Raw genomic sequence first — 19,404 nt, 5'->3', positions numbered from 1 at the left:
TTGGTCCTCATTGCTTCTTTTTTTACTCAGTCCTAGGGTAACAGATTCTGGTAATAACTGTTCAGAGAGTTTCCAGCACCATTCAGATACAGAGGAAAATGTATTCTCAATGAATATATGGAACATATATGGAACTCTAATTTCATGACAGCTCTGTTACTGTGTGAATTACACCATTCAATTCTGAGGACAAAACTCATGACAAACAAACAAACAAGTAAAGAAAGACAAAAATCTAAGAGGAAAAGAGAAGCTTTCAGCAAATACTCCTATATCCTCCAGAAACAGAAAAGAAGAAAACAAATCTCACTCCTATCTGCTGTTAAAGTCCCTGTCTATTTTTCTGCTATTATTACTAAACAAGGTCATAAACCTAACATGGATGGCAGTTTAGAAGTAAGCTTGTGAACTTACGATGGTATAAAAGAGGGTTCACACGGTCAGACCAAGAATTCAGAGCCAACATGCCAATATGTCAGACCCCAATTTATTTCTTGTCTTGCTTTTTAGGATAACTACATCAGTTTGGACTATTCAGTTCCCCAGGCAGCACACAGCATGCATCTCTCAGAGAGCCAAGAATAGAATTGGGATTCTTTATGATCAGCTCCCTACTGAGTACTAACAAGCAGCCATGTAATATATTGAGAAGGTGTGAGCATGTCAAGCTCCTTGCCCAGCTGGATATAAAAATAGGAAATAAGCACCAAGACAAAAGCCTAACAAAGATAACAGTGGCATAGAATGGTTCGTCAAATGCTTTTGATACATGATACTTGCAGGACTGCTCTGCTTTTAGGTAGTTGTGGAAGCTCTTGCTCTCTTGAAGTAAATCTACTTCCTTGCATGCAAGGTATTGGAAATGGAGTTATGGCCTTATGGAAATATTAAATTTTTCACCTATTATTCCTCCAACATTAAAAAGACAGGAAGTATTTTCCCTCATTCCTTATTTCCATTCTTTTAGGCAAGAATTATTTCCCATTATTTTCAGCTATAAATTTTCATTTCTGTTTGCTAGTTTTATCCTCTTGCAGGATCCTTGGATCTGCTTGTATTTATCAGAATGTTCCAAAGAGCAAGATTTTAGTTCTGACATTGGTTCATGTGTTTGGAATTTTTTTCCATCTGCGTTAATTTTTTGAATGGCAGAATGTGTTTTATGCTTTCTGAGACCTTTAAATAAAGTTTTATATTAGTCAGATGTATTTTTCAGAGAGCTTTCATGAATGTTTTAACCACATCTGTTAAATGTTCTTTGTGGCATTTAGTTGGGTAGATATACAGGGCACAGAACTCATCTTTGATCCCTGACAAAGAAAGAAGACACTTCCACTTCTGTCCACCATGAATGCTCATTATTCTGCATTCTGTGTTTTGAATGTCCTACGAATTGTCTCTCTGTAGCAAACTTACCTCAAATAAAATACAGAATATATTGGTTTTCAATATCATAGAATCATGGAATGCTTTGGGTTGGAGGGGACATTAAAGATGATCTCATTACACCATCCACTAGACCAGGTTGTTCAAAGACCCTTCCAACCTGACCTCAAATGCTTCCAAGGATGGGGCACATAAAACATCTCTAGGCAGCCTGTGACAGTGCCTTCCCACACTCACAGTAAAAAAATTATTCCAAATATCTAATCTGAAACTGCTCTCTTTCAGTTTAAAGCTATTCCCCCTTGTCCTATCACTATATGCTATTGTCAAATGTCCCTCTTCTGCTCTCTTGCAGCCCCTTTAGGTACTGAAAGGCTGCAATACGGTCACCCTGGAGCCTTCTCTCCAGGCTGAGCTCTCTCAGCTTGTCTTCATAGGAGAGGTGTTCCTGCCTTCTGATCATTTTTGTGTTCCTCCTCTTGACTCTTTCCAGCAGGTTTTTGTCCTTTCTGTGCTGGGGACAGGAGGGCTGGGCACAGCACTGCAGGTGGGGTCTCATGAGAGCAGAGCAGGGGGGCAGAATTCCCTCCCTCACCCTGCTGGCCACACTGCTCTGGATGCAGCCCAGGACACAGCTGACTTTGTGGACTGCAAGTGCACATTGCTCAGTCATATTCAGTATTTAATTCACTGGTACCCTCAAGTCCTTCTCCACAGAGTTGCTTTCAATACACTCACTACCCATTCTGTATTTGTGCTTGTGACTGCTCCGGTCCAGGTGCAGGACCTTGAACTTGGCCTTGCTGCACTTCATGACGTTCACATGGGCCGCCCTCTCAAGTCTGTCTTGATCCTTCTGCATGACATTCCTTCCTTCCAGCCAACTGGATGCACCACAGAGCTGCTTAGCATCCACAAACTCTCTAAGAGTGCGCTCTATCCCTTAGTCCATGTCACTGACAAAGACATTAAACATCACCAGTCCAAATACCAACCCCTGAGAAATGCCACTTTTCACTGCTCTCCCCCCAGACACTGGGTCATTGACCACAGCTCTTTGAGTGCAGCCTTCAGCCAGTTCCTTATCCATCGAGTGGTCATTCCATCAACTCCATGTCCCTCCAGCTAAGAGATGAGGTCACACTGACCAGTGTCAAAGGCTTTGCACAAGTACAGGCAGATGACATCAGTTGCTCTTCCCTCATCCACCACACTGCAACTCCTTTACAGAAAGCCACCACATTTGTCAGGCACAATTTGCTCTTTGTGAAGCCATATTGGCTGTCACAAATCAGCTTATTTTCTCTGTGCCTTAGCATGGTTTCCATCAGGATCTGCTCCATCATCTTGCTAAGCAGGGACAAAAATTCATTTAAGAGGAAAAGATGTATTTAGCATGGTTACTTTGTTTTTTTACTTAGCTTTGGGAACTTAATGGAAGTTGTAGTGCACAGCAGTGGGAATAAACTGTTAGTGCTCAGGGTTGGGCTGCAACCACTCATTTTGAAACGAAACCATACTATTTTTCTTTAAAGCATTATTTAGTTAACCCATAATCTGTGAAGAGTGGAATTCCTCCATCAGTTCTACACAGTCTCTTTCACAACATTCATGGAAAAAATGTATGGAATAAATTCAGTTCTGAAAAGAAAGCCCCAGGTTATTTTCACTGAACAGTTTTTATCGTAGATATTGTGAACATTATAGAAATATCTGACCTCTAATTCTCCTTAAAGAAAAAATACTGTCTCCTTGGGACACCATTGTTATCTCACATCTCTGTAGAGAAAAAGATAAAAAACATCAGGAAAACCTGTGCCTCTACAGAAGCAGAATTTTTCCTGCTGAATTTCAAGCCATTTTTCAGCATCCAAGAAGCTGAAAGCACACTTCACAACTCTTGTGTCCCTGTGACCTTGGTGGACTATAAAGACTTGGATGTCAGACTTTCAGCTGTGGAATGTAAAACTAAGCTGTTTGACAAACCACATCAGTCAGTGCCTCTGAACAGTGGCTCAAGAATCAGGACTTACCCTTTCTCTATTGAATGATTTATCAGAGTGGTAGAAAATATTGAGCTACTGCTTAAGAAATGCCAGAGGACACTGGACCCAGGAGGGATACATGCATAATTCATGACACTGATCAACAATATTCATAGGGAACAGTAACTACTTACTTTTCCCACTTTTTTAGTAGACTTACATTTTATAAAAGAAAATTGCACAGGCACTCATCTTTATTCATAAATCTTAGGGCAGATAGTTTCTGATACCCGTTGGACAAACTATACATGCAAAAGAATATTATGCATGTATTATTTTCCAAGACCATGTCCGAGTTATGGGGAATAACTGGAAGATGGGAAACAAAGAGAGGATTCTGTCAGTTCACCCAGGTGCTTTGGATCTGTAAAATTCACTGTCTACCATGACATCATCATGAATCCATAAGTTTCTTCCTACTTTCAGCTGTTAGGTATGAAATAAAAAACAAAGCTTTTTGTCACTTAAAATAAAACTCTAATTGAGCTGAACTGAATGATGGCATGTTTGTTCTCTGCCATAAATTAGTGTTTGACATTGTCATCAGAAGCCACTTGATGGAGGCATATATCAGTTTTAGGGGGAAGGCGTTTGTTTGGTTAAATCTGAAGTTCTATTGTCATTAACTTCTCTCTGTCACTACCTACAAAGGGGGAGCTGGTCACCCTAGTCCTGGCCATTTCTGGGAAGTTTTCATGCGGGTTGGCTTCCCCCATTAGCTAAGCTGAAATACCTTCCCCTGCTGCAAGGACAGAGCCCTCAGGTACACATGGTCACTGTGATGATATCGCACACAGCTGATATGGCCATTTGACTGTGAGGGAGCAACAAACATGTTTAAACACTGGTGTATTGTGCCAATCCAGAGATTATGCTAGATGTGTCTTTCCTGTAGATCCTGTGTCATGATATCTGGTCTGTTGATGCTTTGGACAGATGAAGATGTTTGAGAAGGTACTAGACTTCTAGAATTATGTACTTGAATTGCTCTTTATTTTAATTTTTATGTTCATTTTTATTTTTGCATCAATTCCTTGCATCTAGTTGGAATAACAGTTGTGCCTCAAGGGCACAAAATACTGAAATACCAAATTACTGAAGCAAATGCATGTGCCTTAGATCATGTCATGTGGGGCTCTTAGAAAATCATCCCTGCACTTAGAAACAACACACTTTGAAAAAAAAAAAAGACTAATGTTAAAGCTTCAATAATTCATCAAAATTCAGTTTAAATAAATAATAAACCATATAACTAAACACCTAATCATCCAACTCCTGATTCTTTTGACTTACTGTTTATTAGCTTCTCAGTAAATTAATTTGCGTGACTTACCAAGCTAAATGATTAAGAATAAAAAGGTTAATTGAAGGTTGGAGTAGGATACATTATTGAGCAGTTGACATATTGCCTTGATGTTATGAATAATCTGGGAGTAGTTCAATAGAGTTGCATCCACTATTCCCAAGTCTGAACTTGACCTGCAGTCTTTCTTGCTGAGGCATTGTCACTTCTTTTTGTCTAACAGGGTTGTGAGTAATTTGGTTTTTTACTTCCCTTCTCAAGAATATGAATTATTAATAACATGAAGAATACATTGAGGGAAGAAAAAACCCAGAGTATATCATATCTCTCCAAACCTATAAGAATTTGAAAAAAGAGGGGGAACAAAAAAAGTTAAATATCCATACCTGAGGTTGCTCGTTTGCATGCCAACTAAAGATAGCGAGGGAACTACAAAGATGCTTTGAAATGAGAGGATTATTAGAACAAGAAGAATTTTGAATTAATCAGGGCAAGCTTGTATAAGCAGATCCAAGATGCCAGAGGGTTTGGAAACCCTTTTTCTGTAAATCACTTCCTATCACAGATACTCTTTGTGAAAGGAAGATGGGGAGGTGAGCATAGGGGGCAGATGGGGAGGAGGTGGTCCCATCTCTGACATGCTCTGAATTAATGCAGAAGTCAGGCAGCAGCTGAGTGTGTGGAAACAGAACTCTATATCAAAACAAAGGTTTTGCAACTACTGTGCTAATGATGAAGGGCAGATCTGCAGCAGGTTTTATTTTAGAGATCCAACAGAGGTAATGCAAATCAAACTGAGTATCTATCCCTCCATTTTTTTGCTACTTCTCCCCCTTTCCCAGCCTCATCTCCTTTCATTTTTATGATAAACAGGGCTTGAACTCTGCTGAACCTCACAATTCTGCATCTCGTTGATGACTCATTAAGATTTTATCATTCCAGTGACATGTTATTGAACCCAGTTTCCTTAGGGGGCTGGTCTGGTGATTACAGGAGTAACCAGTGACTGCTTAATCACCCACTTCATTATATTCATATTAATAATAAATACCAGGAGGTAGACAGTTATAATTACATTGCTAGTTTAGGAAGACATGAGCCTATAAAAGTTGGCAACACTAAAATACGAATTTGGACATTTATATCATGTGAATAGATGTGACTTGGAAGGTGCAGAGAAAGGTAAGAACATAAACATGGTTATTCTAAAGAGTTATTGCCACAGCAATCATGATGCTGTTTAATTAAGCATAAGAAAATACTTCCTGGAGCATGAGCAGCTTAGAACAGATCATGCAGAATGATATTCACAGGTCTGGTTCAGAAGTATTTTCCATCCGGGAAAAAGACCAGAAAGAACCCTCTAGCAGCCTTGCTGTGACGTTCTTTGGAGTAAGAGGCAGCAAATATCTATGTCCATAATGTCCCTAAAGTATGTCACATATCTCCAGGGTTGAACTCTTCCACCTATGATGAGCAGATACTTTGCAGAGCAGGGGTTTTTCCGCACTGTGTTAAGTCTCACAGCACAGCAGCTCCGCAGACATACCAGTGATGCTGAGCAGACAGCCCCTCCTAACTCTAATGAACTGTGGCAAACACGCTGAAAGGTTTGACACAATATGATCCATCACAAAGTGGCAAAATGCTGAGCTGGATGCACACTGCACTGAAGACTCAGACAGGAGAGGCTGGTTTCTGGTTTACTGTATGTGCCTATTTAAAGATTAGATGAACTGCCATCCCGAGGAGCTTGTTTGCTACAGAAGCAAAGGGTGACTATCTAAATTCTGACACCTAAGTTAAAGAAGATGCTGAGTGAGGGCAGGAGAGGGAACATATAGGACCAAAAAGTCATGAACAGCAATAGTATTTCTCCCAAAGCAAAATAATGCTTTCATGGCTGAGAATTTCTAAAACCACAGATTTATAATAAAATCTGATTTTTCTGAAAATCCAGAGGGATATCTGTCTACTCCTTATTATGTTTAAAAAGAGGCCTGGCTTTCTTTTATTTTGAACATATTAATTTTTTATTGTAGAAGTTTGTTTTCTCATAACTGTATATCTGTACAGCAGCTAAAGTAGTTGACAAAGGAAAAGAGAAGGTAGAGTTGCATCCTGAGGAGGACTAATAAAAGTCTAGCCTAAGTTCAGAAGGTGTATGCTCAGGCAGATCATGACTTAATTAATTTCCTAGAGCTACACATATTTAGCACTTTAAAAATGAGAGAGCTCAAATGAGCAGAAGCTGGAAATGTTGGTTGACGTTTCTTCAGACAAGGGATTTAGTGCTCCCAACTGCTAGCTATTGTGTAAAACAGGAGGATCATAATTGTGCCATCTCTTGTAGACAATTTCACGTGGTTTGAGCAATGCGTGAGTTTGGCCTGTAAGGAAAATAAGTAGTGTATCCTAAAAAGGCTTAGACTAATAATCCTTGCAAATAACTTGGTGATTATTTATCTGAAATGACTCTGGGATTTAAACACTGAATGTTTAGGTGTAAGACAATTTGATAAGCTTGAAGAAAGTGGCTGACCATGCCACCAGTCCCAGAATACTTGGTCTCTTGAGTCATCTTAGTATTCCAAATCTCCTTTGGAATCTTGGAGGCCAAGATATACCTCCAAGTATGCGCATCCAGAAGAATCTTGACTGTGTTGCAAAGGTTCTAGCTGGTGTGATACCTCAGTTTGTAGGGAATTCATCATTATTTGCTGGGGTCATATTTCTTCCAGGGAAGAAACTTTTTGTGAAGCTATTAACTTCAGTAGTGGGGAGAGATTTGGGGGAGTGGATCCAAGTGAAATAAAACAATAGCTGGGAAAAACAGGATCAATGTTTTGTGGACAAAGCTCATGAACATCTTATAATTCTTGAAAGATGGTGCATTAAAGCTGGAAACCACTGAAGGGCTGAAGAACCAAGATCAGAAAATAAAGAAATGTTTCTGTTCTGTTCAGTTGAGCACACACTCTTTAGATAGACAGAAGCATGCAGGGGTGATTCTGAGCAACCTCATTCATTTATGTACTTGTCCACAAATGCATACACGAGGAAAAGAACAGTCAGCTCATTGTCAGCCAAAAAAAAACCAGGTATAGAACAGTACAGGAAAACTAGGACACAAAGATTCATCTTTATTGAAATGGAACAGCTGAAGGTTCTGGCACCAGAATATGTATTAAGTAGATCAAGAAAAGAAAAACTACTATAATCCAGCTATTTAAAATTTACAATACTTTTATAAAAATAGATTCAAACTTTGCTAATATGCATTTTGATTGACTATACATTTTCATCTCACATCCATTGCTCCTCCAGGCTCCACATCCCTAGTTAGGCAAATAGCTGGCCTTTACCAGATGACACTAAATTGAATTCACCATCTGAGCTACAATTAGATAAAGCACTCAGTGCTTTATTCTTCTGAGTTACTGGAAAGAAAAGATAAAACCCCTATAGTCTTGGCCTCTAAGGCTTCCCACACAAAAGCGTATTGCCTCACCACAGTGAAATATGCATAATTGGTTAGACTCTTCTCTAAAGATACAATTAGTAACTTGAATTCTAAGCTCCTCTACTGAGAACAGACATAGGTATTCCAAAAGCATGCCTCATAGTTCCCCACCCCAGGTTTCAGCAGAGCTTTGGCTTGAAGAGGAGTGTAAGAAATACCTGCTTACACAAGAGGACAGAGCAGAAAGGTAACATCAGCCTGGACAAGATGAAAGTGCCAGAACTTTGTAGTACATAACCTAACTCTCTACTGAAGAGGTGCTCGGGGAGTGATTTCCAAGAGCAGAGACAAGAAAAAAAAATTCCTCAGAAACTGGTATCTTGAAAAAGCAGAATAAAAAAATCCTAATCTCAACAAAGGTTAAATCAGACTCTCACGCTTGTTAGCCTTCTTTGTGATAACTTCTACCTTGTATTTGGGTGAACATCTATGCTGGCATCTAGTTCAACCAAAGGCAGAAAGAGGCTTTTATTCTCTCTCTTTGCAGCACTCACCACAGAGAACCCAGAAATGGGCACAAGGATGAAATAGTTAAAAAATACCACTAAAGATCTCTGAACTAGAGTGTGATATCTACTGATTGTTTTTGCTCTGAGAAGATTAATCATGGAATGTAAGTACTCTGCAACACCACTCAGCTCTTCCAGAAGATAATTTTGTAGGATGTTTTTTCTTACTAATGCTCCAAGCAAGCAATTACAGGGAAGTTCCAATCCAAGCAGTATTGTGCCACTTCCCATGTAACTATGTACTGTTCATACATCTACCTGTATCTTATATGATTAAATGACCTCTATAACCCCTAGAAAGTCCAGATTGTTTGTCCATTAGCAGTCTGTTCTTTGGGGACTGAGCTGCCAAAGCAGAACACAGAAGTTTTTCAGTTCAGAGGGAGTCACTTGAACAAAATCCAGCACACAGCTATAGCAGATAGATCTCTTGTCACCACAGGAATGATGAAGGGTAGAAGTGTTGGAGGATTTGGTGATCAAATTGAAGTTATCATTATACAATAACTTCCTGTTTCAACTGTCCCCTCTTACTTGCAGAAGTTGTAATCATTACCTTTCAAGAAGTGCAGAAACAGAGGAGCTTGGCTGGTAAGGAGCAGTATCCGAAACATAAAATGCTATCCTTTTGTCAAATCCAAGTCTGCCCTTTCAGTGTCATACATGCATTCATCCTTTTTAAGGGGAGCTTTCTACACACCTTAACAAGTGGTCATTTTTTTCCTGCGGTTTTGGCATTGCCATAGGGAATTACAGTAAAGACCACAGAAATCTCTTACATGTTGTTGATCAGTCACTGGGTATAAAGGACTGTAGGTTCATAGAAATAAGTCTACACCAATATATACACTAATATACAACTGGGAATCTATCAATTTTCCAGTGACTTTTCTAGACAATATGATATTTCCAGGTGCAGTACAATGATGGATTTCATGGGAGCTATACCGAAATAAATCTCTGATGTGAATCTGCTGTGTCAAAACTTCCACAGAATTTGATTTATTCTAGACTTCATATTTTTTCAAGTCTGGTTTTATTCAGGTCCAGTATATCTGTACTGGAGATTGGCCTTGGGCCAATACTAGGAGAAACAATAAAATGCAGAACCCCCTCCCATAAAACTGATTCAATCAGCTGTTAATGTCTTCACTTATTTTCTTTGAGTTATTAATCTCAGAAGGTTTTGCAGATATGAATTCCTTTTTCTTGATTCAGTACATTTTGAAGGACTCTCATGACCTTTAGTAAATATACTGAATATAACATGACAGTGATGCAGGGATTTGGGGGTGGTGTGTGTTTGAAGTGTGTATTGCTTGCTTAATTTCAAGATTCTCTTTGCCCCACAGTACATAATTCCACTAGGATTCTAGTAAAAAATGTGGGTGCTTGGTCACATTCTGTATAGTGGTTCAATTAATTTGCTCTGATTAACTGATTCAGATAACACATTCAAGGTTTGGAATAGGATCACTGACTTCATGCTTTATGCCCTCCTCAGTCCTCCTTTCATGTATGCTTTTAGGATCTACCTTTCAAAATCTGCAGCCATGACACCTTTAGAAGATAATCATGAACAAACCATGTAAAAGAACAAGTCCCCCGGACTGCCTTTGTCATTATGAATCTGTATAATATTGACTAAACAAGAGACAGTTTTGAACTCTGATTTGGATTCCACCCTCCATTTCATAGGGAATCAGCAGACTAGAAAGTCATGAGGAATAAGAATTTGTGCACAAGAATTTGTGTACAAGATAAAGAATAGTTTCAGAGAGGAAAAGAGAATGGTATAATCATGTCATTTTCAATGTACTCCTTTCTCAATCATCTTGAATATTTACTGATCTCCGAATATTAAAGACAGGAGCTTTAATTGTCAGGCTGGATGAGACTCCTTGGGGAGGAACAGTAGCTTTTGCAGTACCTTATGAAATTGTGAATTTTCACTGAAATATGTCAGTATAAAAAGCATACCAGGATGACTGAATGGGAAAGATGATTTGATATTTTAAGTAACTTTTACATACAATAGTAAAATTCTGTCTTGAAGATGCAAGAATAGTGATCATAGAATCATTAAGGTTGGGGAAGACCTCCAAGATCATCAAATCCATCCTCTGATGTGGAGCACCACACCCACTAAACCCCTTTGGGCAGTGTCAGGTCCACACAGTTTTTGGAACACCTCCAGGGATAAAGACTTTTCTAGTTCTTTAACATTATTTCAACGAGGAAATTTTCTGATATCCAACCTGAGCCCCCTTGGCACAACTTGTGGCCTCTTTCCCCTTTTCCTATCACTAGCTGCCTGGGAGGAGAGGCTTATCCGCACCTTGCTACAGCTCCCTTTTACATAGTAGTATAGGGAAATAAGGTCTCCCCTGAGCCTTCTTTTCTCCAGATTGAACAACCCTGGTATCCTCAGCCACTCCTTATAAGACTTAGGTCATGGTCAGTCAGCACTGAATTCTCGTGATCTCAGTGGGGTAGGAAGTCACCCACAAGCTTGAAATGAAGGAGGTGCTTCAGCATCCTACCATCTCCATCCATAAGTGTGTGCCTCACTGACTCAGCTACACTCTCAAATCAGTGAGAGGATGATTTGTCTAATGGCAGGTGTTCATGAAAAGGTGAATAAATTACCTTTCCAAAGAGCCTGCCTCTTTCCATTCACTCTGCGCAGAGAATAGATGTCTTCAGATCCTACTCTGTAGAACTGAAAGTAAAATCCAGACGAGCTTCCTTTGTTTCTTTCACTGTCTCTTAGTTTATAGCACATGGTAGGACTAATCTGTTGCTTCTGTATAAACAAAGGATTTTGAGACTAATTCAATATTTCATATTTGTTTTGGTTATTAATCAATCTCAGCAGAAGTTTATTGAATTTTACAGAACAATGCTAACAAAATTGATCATGTAATGATGTGATATTTTATATACCATCAAAGACATTATAAAAAATTATTTTATACTGATTTTTTCAATATATATGATTATTCTGTGTATCTCTAAATGACAGAAAACTTTTATTATTGCAGAAATGGAAACTTCTATTTTGATTTTTTCAGACTTTGTTCATTACTAGTGAAAATGAACAAAGTTTTTGCTATATATGGGAAAAACAAGTCTTCCTGATTGTATTTCTAAATTGTAAAATGCAGTGGTTATCTTACAAACATAAGCATTTTGTTAGAAGTAAAAATAGTTTGAAAGTCTTTCTTACCTTTTATATTGCTACCTTTGTAGACCTTTATTTCCAACTGGAAAGCAGGACACTGTAACCAGGGTCTATTTCAGACCATATTTAGAACATTTCAGAACAAGGTCTTACTTATTCTGGCAATATTTTCTAGCCAACTTTGTAACCTCCATATCATATATTTAATACACTAGAAATTTCACTCTGGGTATTTTATTATCCTGATCTAGAACCATTCTCAATATTTTCATCTGAAATTTCACATACACACTCCAGATCTTTTTGCAGTTTGATTTCTTTAATTTCTCATAAATCTCACATACTGAGAAGCATCCCAACTCAAGGATCACTGTGATAGCCCACAGAAAATGCCTGGCAGTGCTAAGGTACAGCTGATCAGCAACAGTTTGGGGTTTTTTTCAGGTAATTGACAAAGAAAGTGAGAATACAAGATAATGAAGATTGAAAAATGACTAATTACTTGATTAAATTATGACAGTTCAGGTATTTCAACTTTATAGAGGTGTTAATAGGAAGAACATGCTTCAGCTTCATATTACAGTAGAGAAATGTCTGGGTAAGGCCACTGAGACCCATCAAAAAAACTTTAGAGTACGAGTGAAAAAAAGAAAATTTGGAAATTAGGCATTTCCATGCTTGATCCTAGAGAAAAGAGACAAGTGAAGCTGCTACTGTAATGGATAAAGAAGGACTATGAGCCTAAGTACCTGAAATGAAGTAAAAATTAATATAAGTCAAGACTGTAGCAAGGCTCCTGAAGTGATGAGGAAATAGGATTATTCCCCTTTTCAACAGAAATGTTAAGTGATTTGTCTCATGCATCTGTGAGACAAAATGGAAGAACTTGAGCTCTTAGAGGCTTGGATTTGGACAAGGTTAGAGATCTCGCTGATATTATTTGGAAAACAAACACTACATAAAACATAATTAGGAAGCTTTTTCTTCTTTTTCATATTTTTTTTTCTTTTTATTTTCTTTCTTTCTTCCAGGAGATCAGACATCATGACAATGATTAGGCTACTATTTCTGCAGATGGCAGTCAACAGTGTTTTCCAGGAAATCACAAGATAAATGCACAGAATACTATTGCTTTAGACAGAGTTTTTAAAGGAAATGCAGATAATATTATAGTCTTTTTCTCCTTTCTTTTTTTTTTCTCTTTTTTTCTGAACCATGGTTGTTTTCAGTTACCTGTAGAAATCAACAAAAACAACTGCATTGGAGAACCCTGCTTTTGAAAATAGCTCAGAATTGAACAGAAAGAAAACTGGGTTTCTAGAAGGCAATTACTTCTGAATTTTTTTCATGGTCAAAGGACTGTACTGTCAAGAACATGTCCCTAAAAAGGGGAAATCTTGTTGAAAGGGACTTCAGTCCTAACTGGATGACTCTTCAATCAAAAAAGATACTAGTAAGTAAGGAAGGAACATACATGAGAAAGAAAATGAAAGAAGTCATCATAACAAAAGGTTATATCCTAGATATCAAGAAGAATAAAATAGAGAATTTTCCAAAGGTGGGATATGCTCATCTTTGCAAGGCATATTAAAAGAAATAGCCAGGTACCATTCAACTAAATGGAAAGTTGTCTGTTAATGAAATTCGCTCATGACTCAGTTTCATGGTGTATTATCAATATATAGAGATGTCAGAATGTCAAATCAAAACATGCAGGGAAACTTCATGACTGGAAAAAGTAGGAACACAAACAATATAAGGAGGAAAATAGTGCAAATTACTATCATTGGGGTGATTATCAGCTGGAAATATCTGAGGAAAAGGAGAAAGTGGTTGTGTTAAATGATTGTAAGATGACAATGAAACACCAAGGAGTTTTTCATGTAGAGGAAAGTTTATTCTTAAAATACCTCAAGAAATGGTGACCTCCTCCAGTGCCATCCCACTCTCTGATGTTCAGATCATATTAATTCAAAGTGAAAAAGAAGTAGAAGAGGCTTTCTGAAGTGGTCAAGAAATGGAAGAATGAAAGAGTTTTGTTTGATCAAACCCATAAAATAAAACCTCAAAAGACGATAAGATCTTTCTCTGAAAATATTTCTGGAGAATGAACAGCAGGAGGAGGAAGAGTCACACAGTCTTCAGGAGAAAACCCATGTGCAAATACATAGGTATGACACAGATACCAGCAAATGTAGGCTGAAAATTACAGAGGTTGTCCCAAAGTCTTAAATAGTTTAACTGTACTTTTCTGCACTTAGGGAAAACAGAAACACTGTTCACTATAATAAGTAGATTTGCTAGCACCCAAACCCTGGAAACTGTAGTCTTTACTGTTACTTAGACATAAATTTAAATGCCAGAATCGAACTTTTCTTAACAAAAATGAAAATGAAATTCAGGATGCAAGTTAGAAATCAAACATCTTATCATCAGTCTGAACACTCCTGAGGGATTTTTTTGAAGTACAGTATAAAGAAAATCTTTAGTAAAAAGCAGTCTATCTAAATTATGAGATGTACCCAGTGCTTTTTAAAACAAAAAAACAAAAAAATCCCAAATTGATTTAACTTCTTAAAACATTCATTTCACATGAGTAAAATCACCACCACTTAAGTTAATAGTGCTATATTTGGCTTCCAGCCTGATACAAAATGAAAGCAAATATAACCCAAAGAGCTGTATTTTTGTAGCTGTTAGGAACTACCAGACATGCCAGCACAAACAATTTCAGACAGCTCCACTCTGTGATAGCATACAGGAGTATTTTGAATATTTTACTAATTCAAATCAAATACCAAATTCCCAGTACTAAGAAAATGAGCAATTGTCTAGGCTGCTCTCTGGGTGTCTTGTCACATTGCCTATATGGGGTCTTTGTCATTTTTCTATGCCAAATAAATTAATGCTGTCTTTTGATTATGAATTCATGAAAGCTTAGAAGAAACTTAATTATAATCTGTACTTAGGAGATTAGCTTGTTGCTTGTATATCTGATTCAGTAGAATTACATACAATATTGATTCTGAAGAATTTCCATAGGAGGAAGGTACTACTATATTCAGCGACATCACTGCATTTCTTGTGTAGTTCAGTGACGTTTCTTAATTCAAGAAACCAATGGTCTGCCACAAAATCACATTGCACTGCCTATCCTTTGCTTTCAGTCTATTTTATTCTCTGCCACAAATTATCCACTTCTAAGTAATGGCAAAAGGAAAGGCAAAACACTGCTATTCTCTTATTATTTAACAAATGCATTTCTCTAGCACCAATAAAGGAGACTGTGGAGAGCGGTACGGGTTGCTGAAGGCAGAACTGTGCATTGTACACTGTGCTCATTATTTCTTTGCTCCACTGCTACCAGAAACAGCCACGGAAACAGAGGTGGTTCAGCCGCGATCCTTTACCTCAGAGGGCATTTCTCAAGGACATGCAGAGCGTGAAGGAGTGATCAGGTGCTAGCACTCATTGTGTGTCTGTGCCCCATGCAGCTGCCACCATCCACCACGAAAAGATCGTGTGACCACTGTGCTCAGGAGGGGCCAAAGAGCACAAGGGAGAGGCCAGAGATGCCGTCTCAGGGTAGGAGATTGAGGTTCATGATTTTCTGCACCTGTCTCTGGCTGCAGAACATGAGCAATAGAAACAGGCTTGAGCTCTGACTCCTTCCCCTGCTTTGCAGGAAGGGTTGTAAGCTACCTTATAGAAACAGCACTAATTCTCTACCTCACCACACCAGTGTTATTGAAGTATACAATGCCATTAAAAGAGATAAAATTACCTCAGGTTGAAATGGGTGTCATACCCTGGAGAATCAGACCCACAGGAATGAAAGGATTTCTTTGTGTAAGGGACATGCTTTGAGGCATAGAAGATTAGTAACTGCAATTGATGTACTTTCTTGTCACATATTGTAATAGCTTCTATTTATTGGTGCTATTTTTAAACAAGCACAGAATTAAACTTGCAATTTTTTTTCCAATGAACTAAGAATCCCAGCGAACAAGACATATCATAAACCTCTAATCCTGAGAATTACAGACTGGAAATGCCAGACATCACACAAAAATATAGCAACATGTTATGGCTGTTTGTCATTGCTTTTTGTTTAATAAAGTTATATATTTTCTGCTACAGATTTTCCTAAAAATCTGGAAATCTCTACAGGCTATTAAAATCATCTAGAGTGAAAAACAAAGTGCCTCTAAAGGTTTCCTTCTGCCCACCATATGTTGTTAGAAAATTGCTTACATACACAGGTATCACGTATTAGAACTCTGCAAAACTGCCAAATCTGCTTCAGGTAATCTTCCCACACGCACATAAAAAGTGCCAGATTTTGAAAGGGAGTAAATGCATCATACATGAATTTTTCATCTTGTAAACCAATGGGATTGAGTGAGTAGCCTCTAGCAAATTTGTCCAGTACAAAGAAGGAAAGCATGTGTTTTTGCAGACTCAGGACTATAAGAACAAATCAGGGAACCACAGGGCAGAAAATATGCTTTAATGCAATATGTATGAAATTTGGTAGGCCTTGGCCAAGCTTCTGGAAACCATATGTGCTACAGATTAGAATAACAACTATGTTCAAGTGACATCTTCAAAAGCACCAAAACATGATGCTTTATTGAAAGCTGATAAGTTTTAATGTCCTAGCTTCCTGAGAAATATGCAAGAATTACATTATGCTTGTTAGGACATCATCCTCCAAGCTCAGCAGGAAGATGAAAATTTTTAGAGGATGAAAAATGTAACATATTGGTTGATCTAATTTGTCTTTTCCTCTTTCCCTTTCTCTCAGCATTGCAAATAAGGAGTATAATTCTCCCTTCCCAAAGATATCAACTGTTAATAATTCACTACAACGATTTTGGACATTTTATATTTAAAGTTTGCATACAATCTACTGATTAAATCATATTATGAACAGTCAGATGAATATCGTATTTTAAAAATTACTTTCTCCTGCCACCACAAATTTTTGCAGCAAATGACTGGCCATTTTAATAAGAATGAATGCAATTATTTTTACAGTCTGTGCTCTTTACAGGCTGGTGTGCTTCATTTTTGTGTAAGAAGTCAGTGGGTAATATTGGAAAGGAGGAATTTTGAAGTTGCTATTTGTGTCCATAATTTAGACAAAATTATCTTGCCTGAAAAAATAAATAGAATGTGCAGGGCTTCAGTGAAATCATGGAACTCAAGAAGACATCGGTCACTGAGTATTCTTTTTCTTTTCCATAACCCCCATGCTGATATTTTCACTTCCTATTTTATCAATTAAAGCATGAAAGAAAAAATAAGGAAGTTAATATGGGCAAAAAAATCCTGAAGGAAAGCCAGCAGAGTGAACTTAATTCTTCCTCAGGGTATGTGAAGTCGGACTAGCAAATGAACACCTTAATTTTGCATCTTTTTCTTAGGTTTGCTCTCTCAGATTATTTCATCTATATTAATAGAATTATACTTCAAGTTGATGTAAGTTGTCCAAACTGAGGGGGCTGTCTGGATGCAGTTTCTTTCCACAGAAACTGCAAAGAGTGGGAATCAGCCGAAGCCCATCTCACAATGCAGCTGTTAGTGGTAATTGTCAGAGCTCAGATGAAACATAATAAAACATTGCCTCAGGGTAAAGATAGATGACTAAGTGACACATAAGGATGTAAAATCCCCCAAAAATGCAAGGGGATTGTGATAGATTGGCATTTAATAAAAAATTAGGAAACACCTATGGAAGGCTGCTGGAGGCTAATGAGGGATTTTTTTCCCCTGGCCAATAACTGGCCATTTCTGAGAATTCGCAGTAGTTTTGACCATTGAAAAAGTGAGATCAACCTGTGAACACCACCATTTAAAACCTAAGCCCGGGAATTTCTCTCTCTGGTTTCTGGCTGTGAAAGGTAACAGAGCTTTAGCTGGCTTTCCGTCCCCTGTCCAGGCCATGTGGCCCGGGCCGGGGCTGGGCTGGGCCTGCCATGGCTCCCGGCCAGGAGATGGGGCCTGCGGGGCTTGCCCCGGGCTCTGGCCGGGAGATGGGGCCTGTGGGGCTTGCCCCGGGCTCTGGTGGGGAGATGGGGCCTGCGGGGCTTGGCCCGGGCTCTGGCCGGGAGATGGGGCCTGCGGGGCTTGCCCCGGGCTCTGGCCGGGCCGGGCTCTGCTGCAGCTTCCCAGGAAGCCTCCGGGGTGGCTGAAGCTTTTCTCAAGAGCCTCCCAGCTCTGAGCACTGCTGAGCAGAAACCTGGCAGCATGAACACCTGCAGCTTGAACAAGATTTTAACCCTTTTACCACCCAGATGAGACTTGCAGATTTAATCCTTTTTCCAGAGAGACTGGAAGAGAGAGTGATCAACATGTAAAGAGACAACATAAACTATTAAAGACAGTGAGGATAGGAATTAAGCCTCAGATGAGAAGAGCATAAGACGATGCACTAATAAGCTGAAATATTCTTTTGTTAAAACTATGGAGATGGACAATAGTGTTCTGTAAAGAACTCTTTTAATTCATGAAAGAGTATTTTAGGGAGATGAAGTATTTCAAAGTGTAGATCTAAGCAAAGGTAATTCATTGATGGAGCTGAGGGAATGGTGAAGTAGTTCCAGTATGAGATGCTGGAACAAAAAAAAGAGAAGTGAGAGCTGCTGAAGATTTGTGGCCCTTAGGAGAAAGTGGAAACTTCTGTTTCCAGAGATGATCACAGATACAGATGAAAAGAACTTTTGCCTTTGAATAACTCATCCTTAAAATGACACCCCTTGAATCCATGGCCCACGAACACACCTCAGAGTGGTGTGAAATGGGAGGAAAAGACTGATGGCAGAGTTTTCCAGGCTGCTGGCATCAGCAAAAAATAGAAAACCATGAGACAATGACTTTCTTGTGAAAAACTCTCCATAAAATGACAAGAGAACTTCTTTTTCTCTACAAAGACTGATGAAAAGCTACTATATAGCTGAGACTACTTTAACCACCAGGTTTTGTCTGTATGTTTTCAGTTGGACAAGGGAATGGTTGGGTGGTGGGGGAAAGGGGTTTCTGGAGGTTTTATCCTTGTTTCTTATTGTTGTAGTTTTGTTAATAAACTTTCTTTAGGCCTTTTAAGCCTGTTTTGCCCTTCTCCTAATCCATATCTCACAGCAAGAAATAAGTAAATTTTTCTAGTAATTTTTTAGCTAGTGCTGTAAAACCATGACAGGAATGTAGGTATTTGTCACTGAGAACCTAAAACATCCCCTCTTTCAGCTACTGTGTGTTAATGCCTTTGTGAAAACGGAACTCAGATTACAAAATTAGATATACTTGAAAGAAATATCTCTGCTCTGTTTTGACCACAGAACCAGGCAGGTATAAAACCAGTGATCATTGGCCTCTGTATGTACTATACTAGTGACTTATGGAAAATTACTGAAAAAAGAAAATGTGCTTTACTTCTTAATGTCATAGTGCAC

This window comes from Cyanistes caeruleus, chromosome 3 (assembly GCF_971803275.1).
Source record: "Cyanistes caeruleus chromosome 3, bCyaCae1.hap1.1, whole genome shotgun sequence".
Classification (NCBI taxonomy): Eukaryota; Metazoa; Chordata; class Aves; order Passeriformes; family Paridae; genus Cyanistes; species Cyanistes caeruleus.
This window is presented reverse-complemented; position numbering follows the sequence as displayed.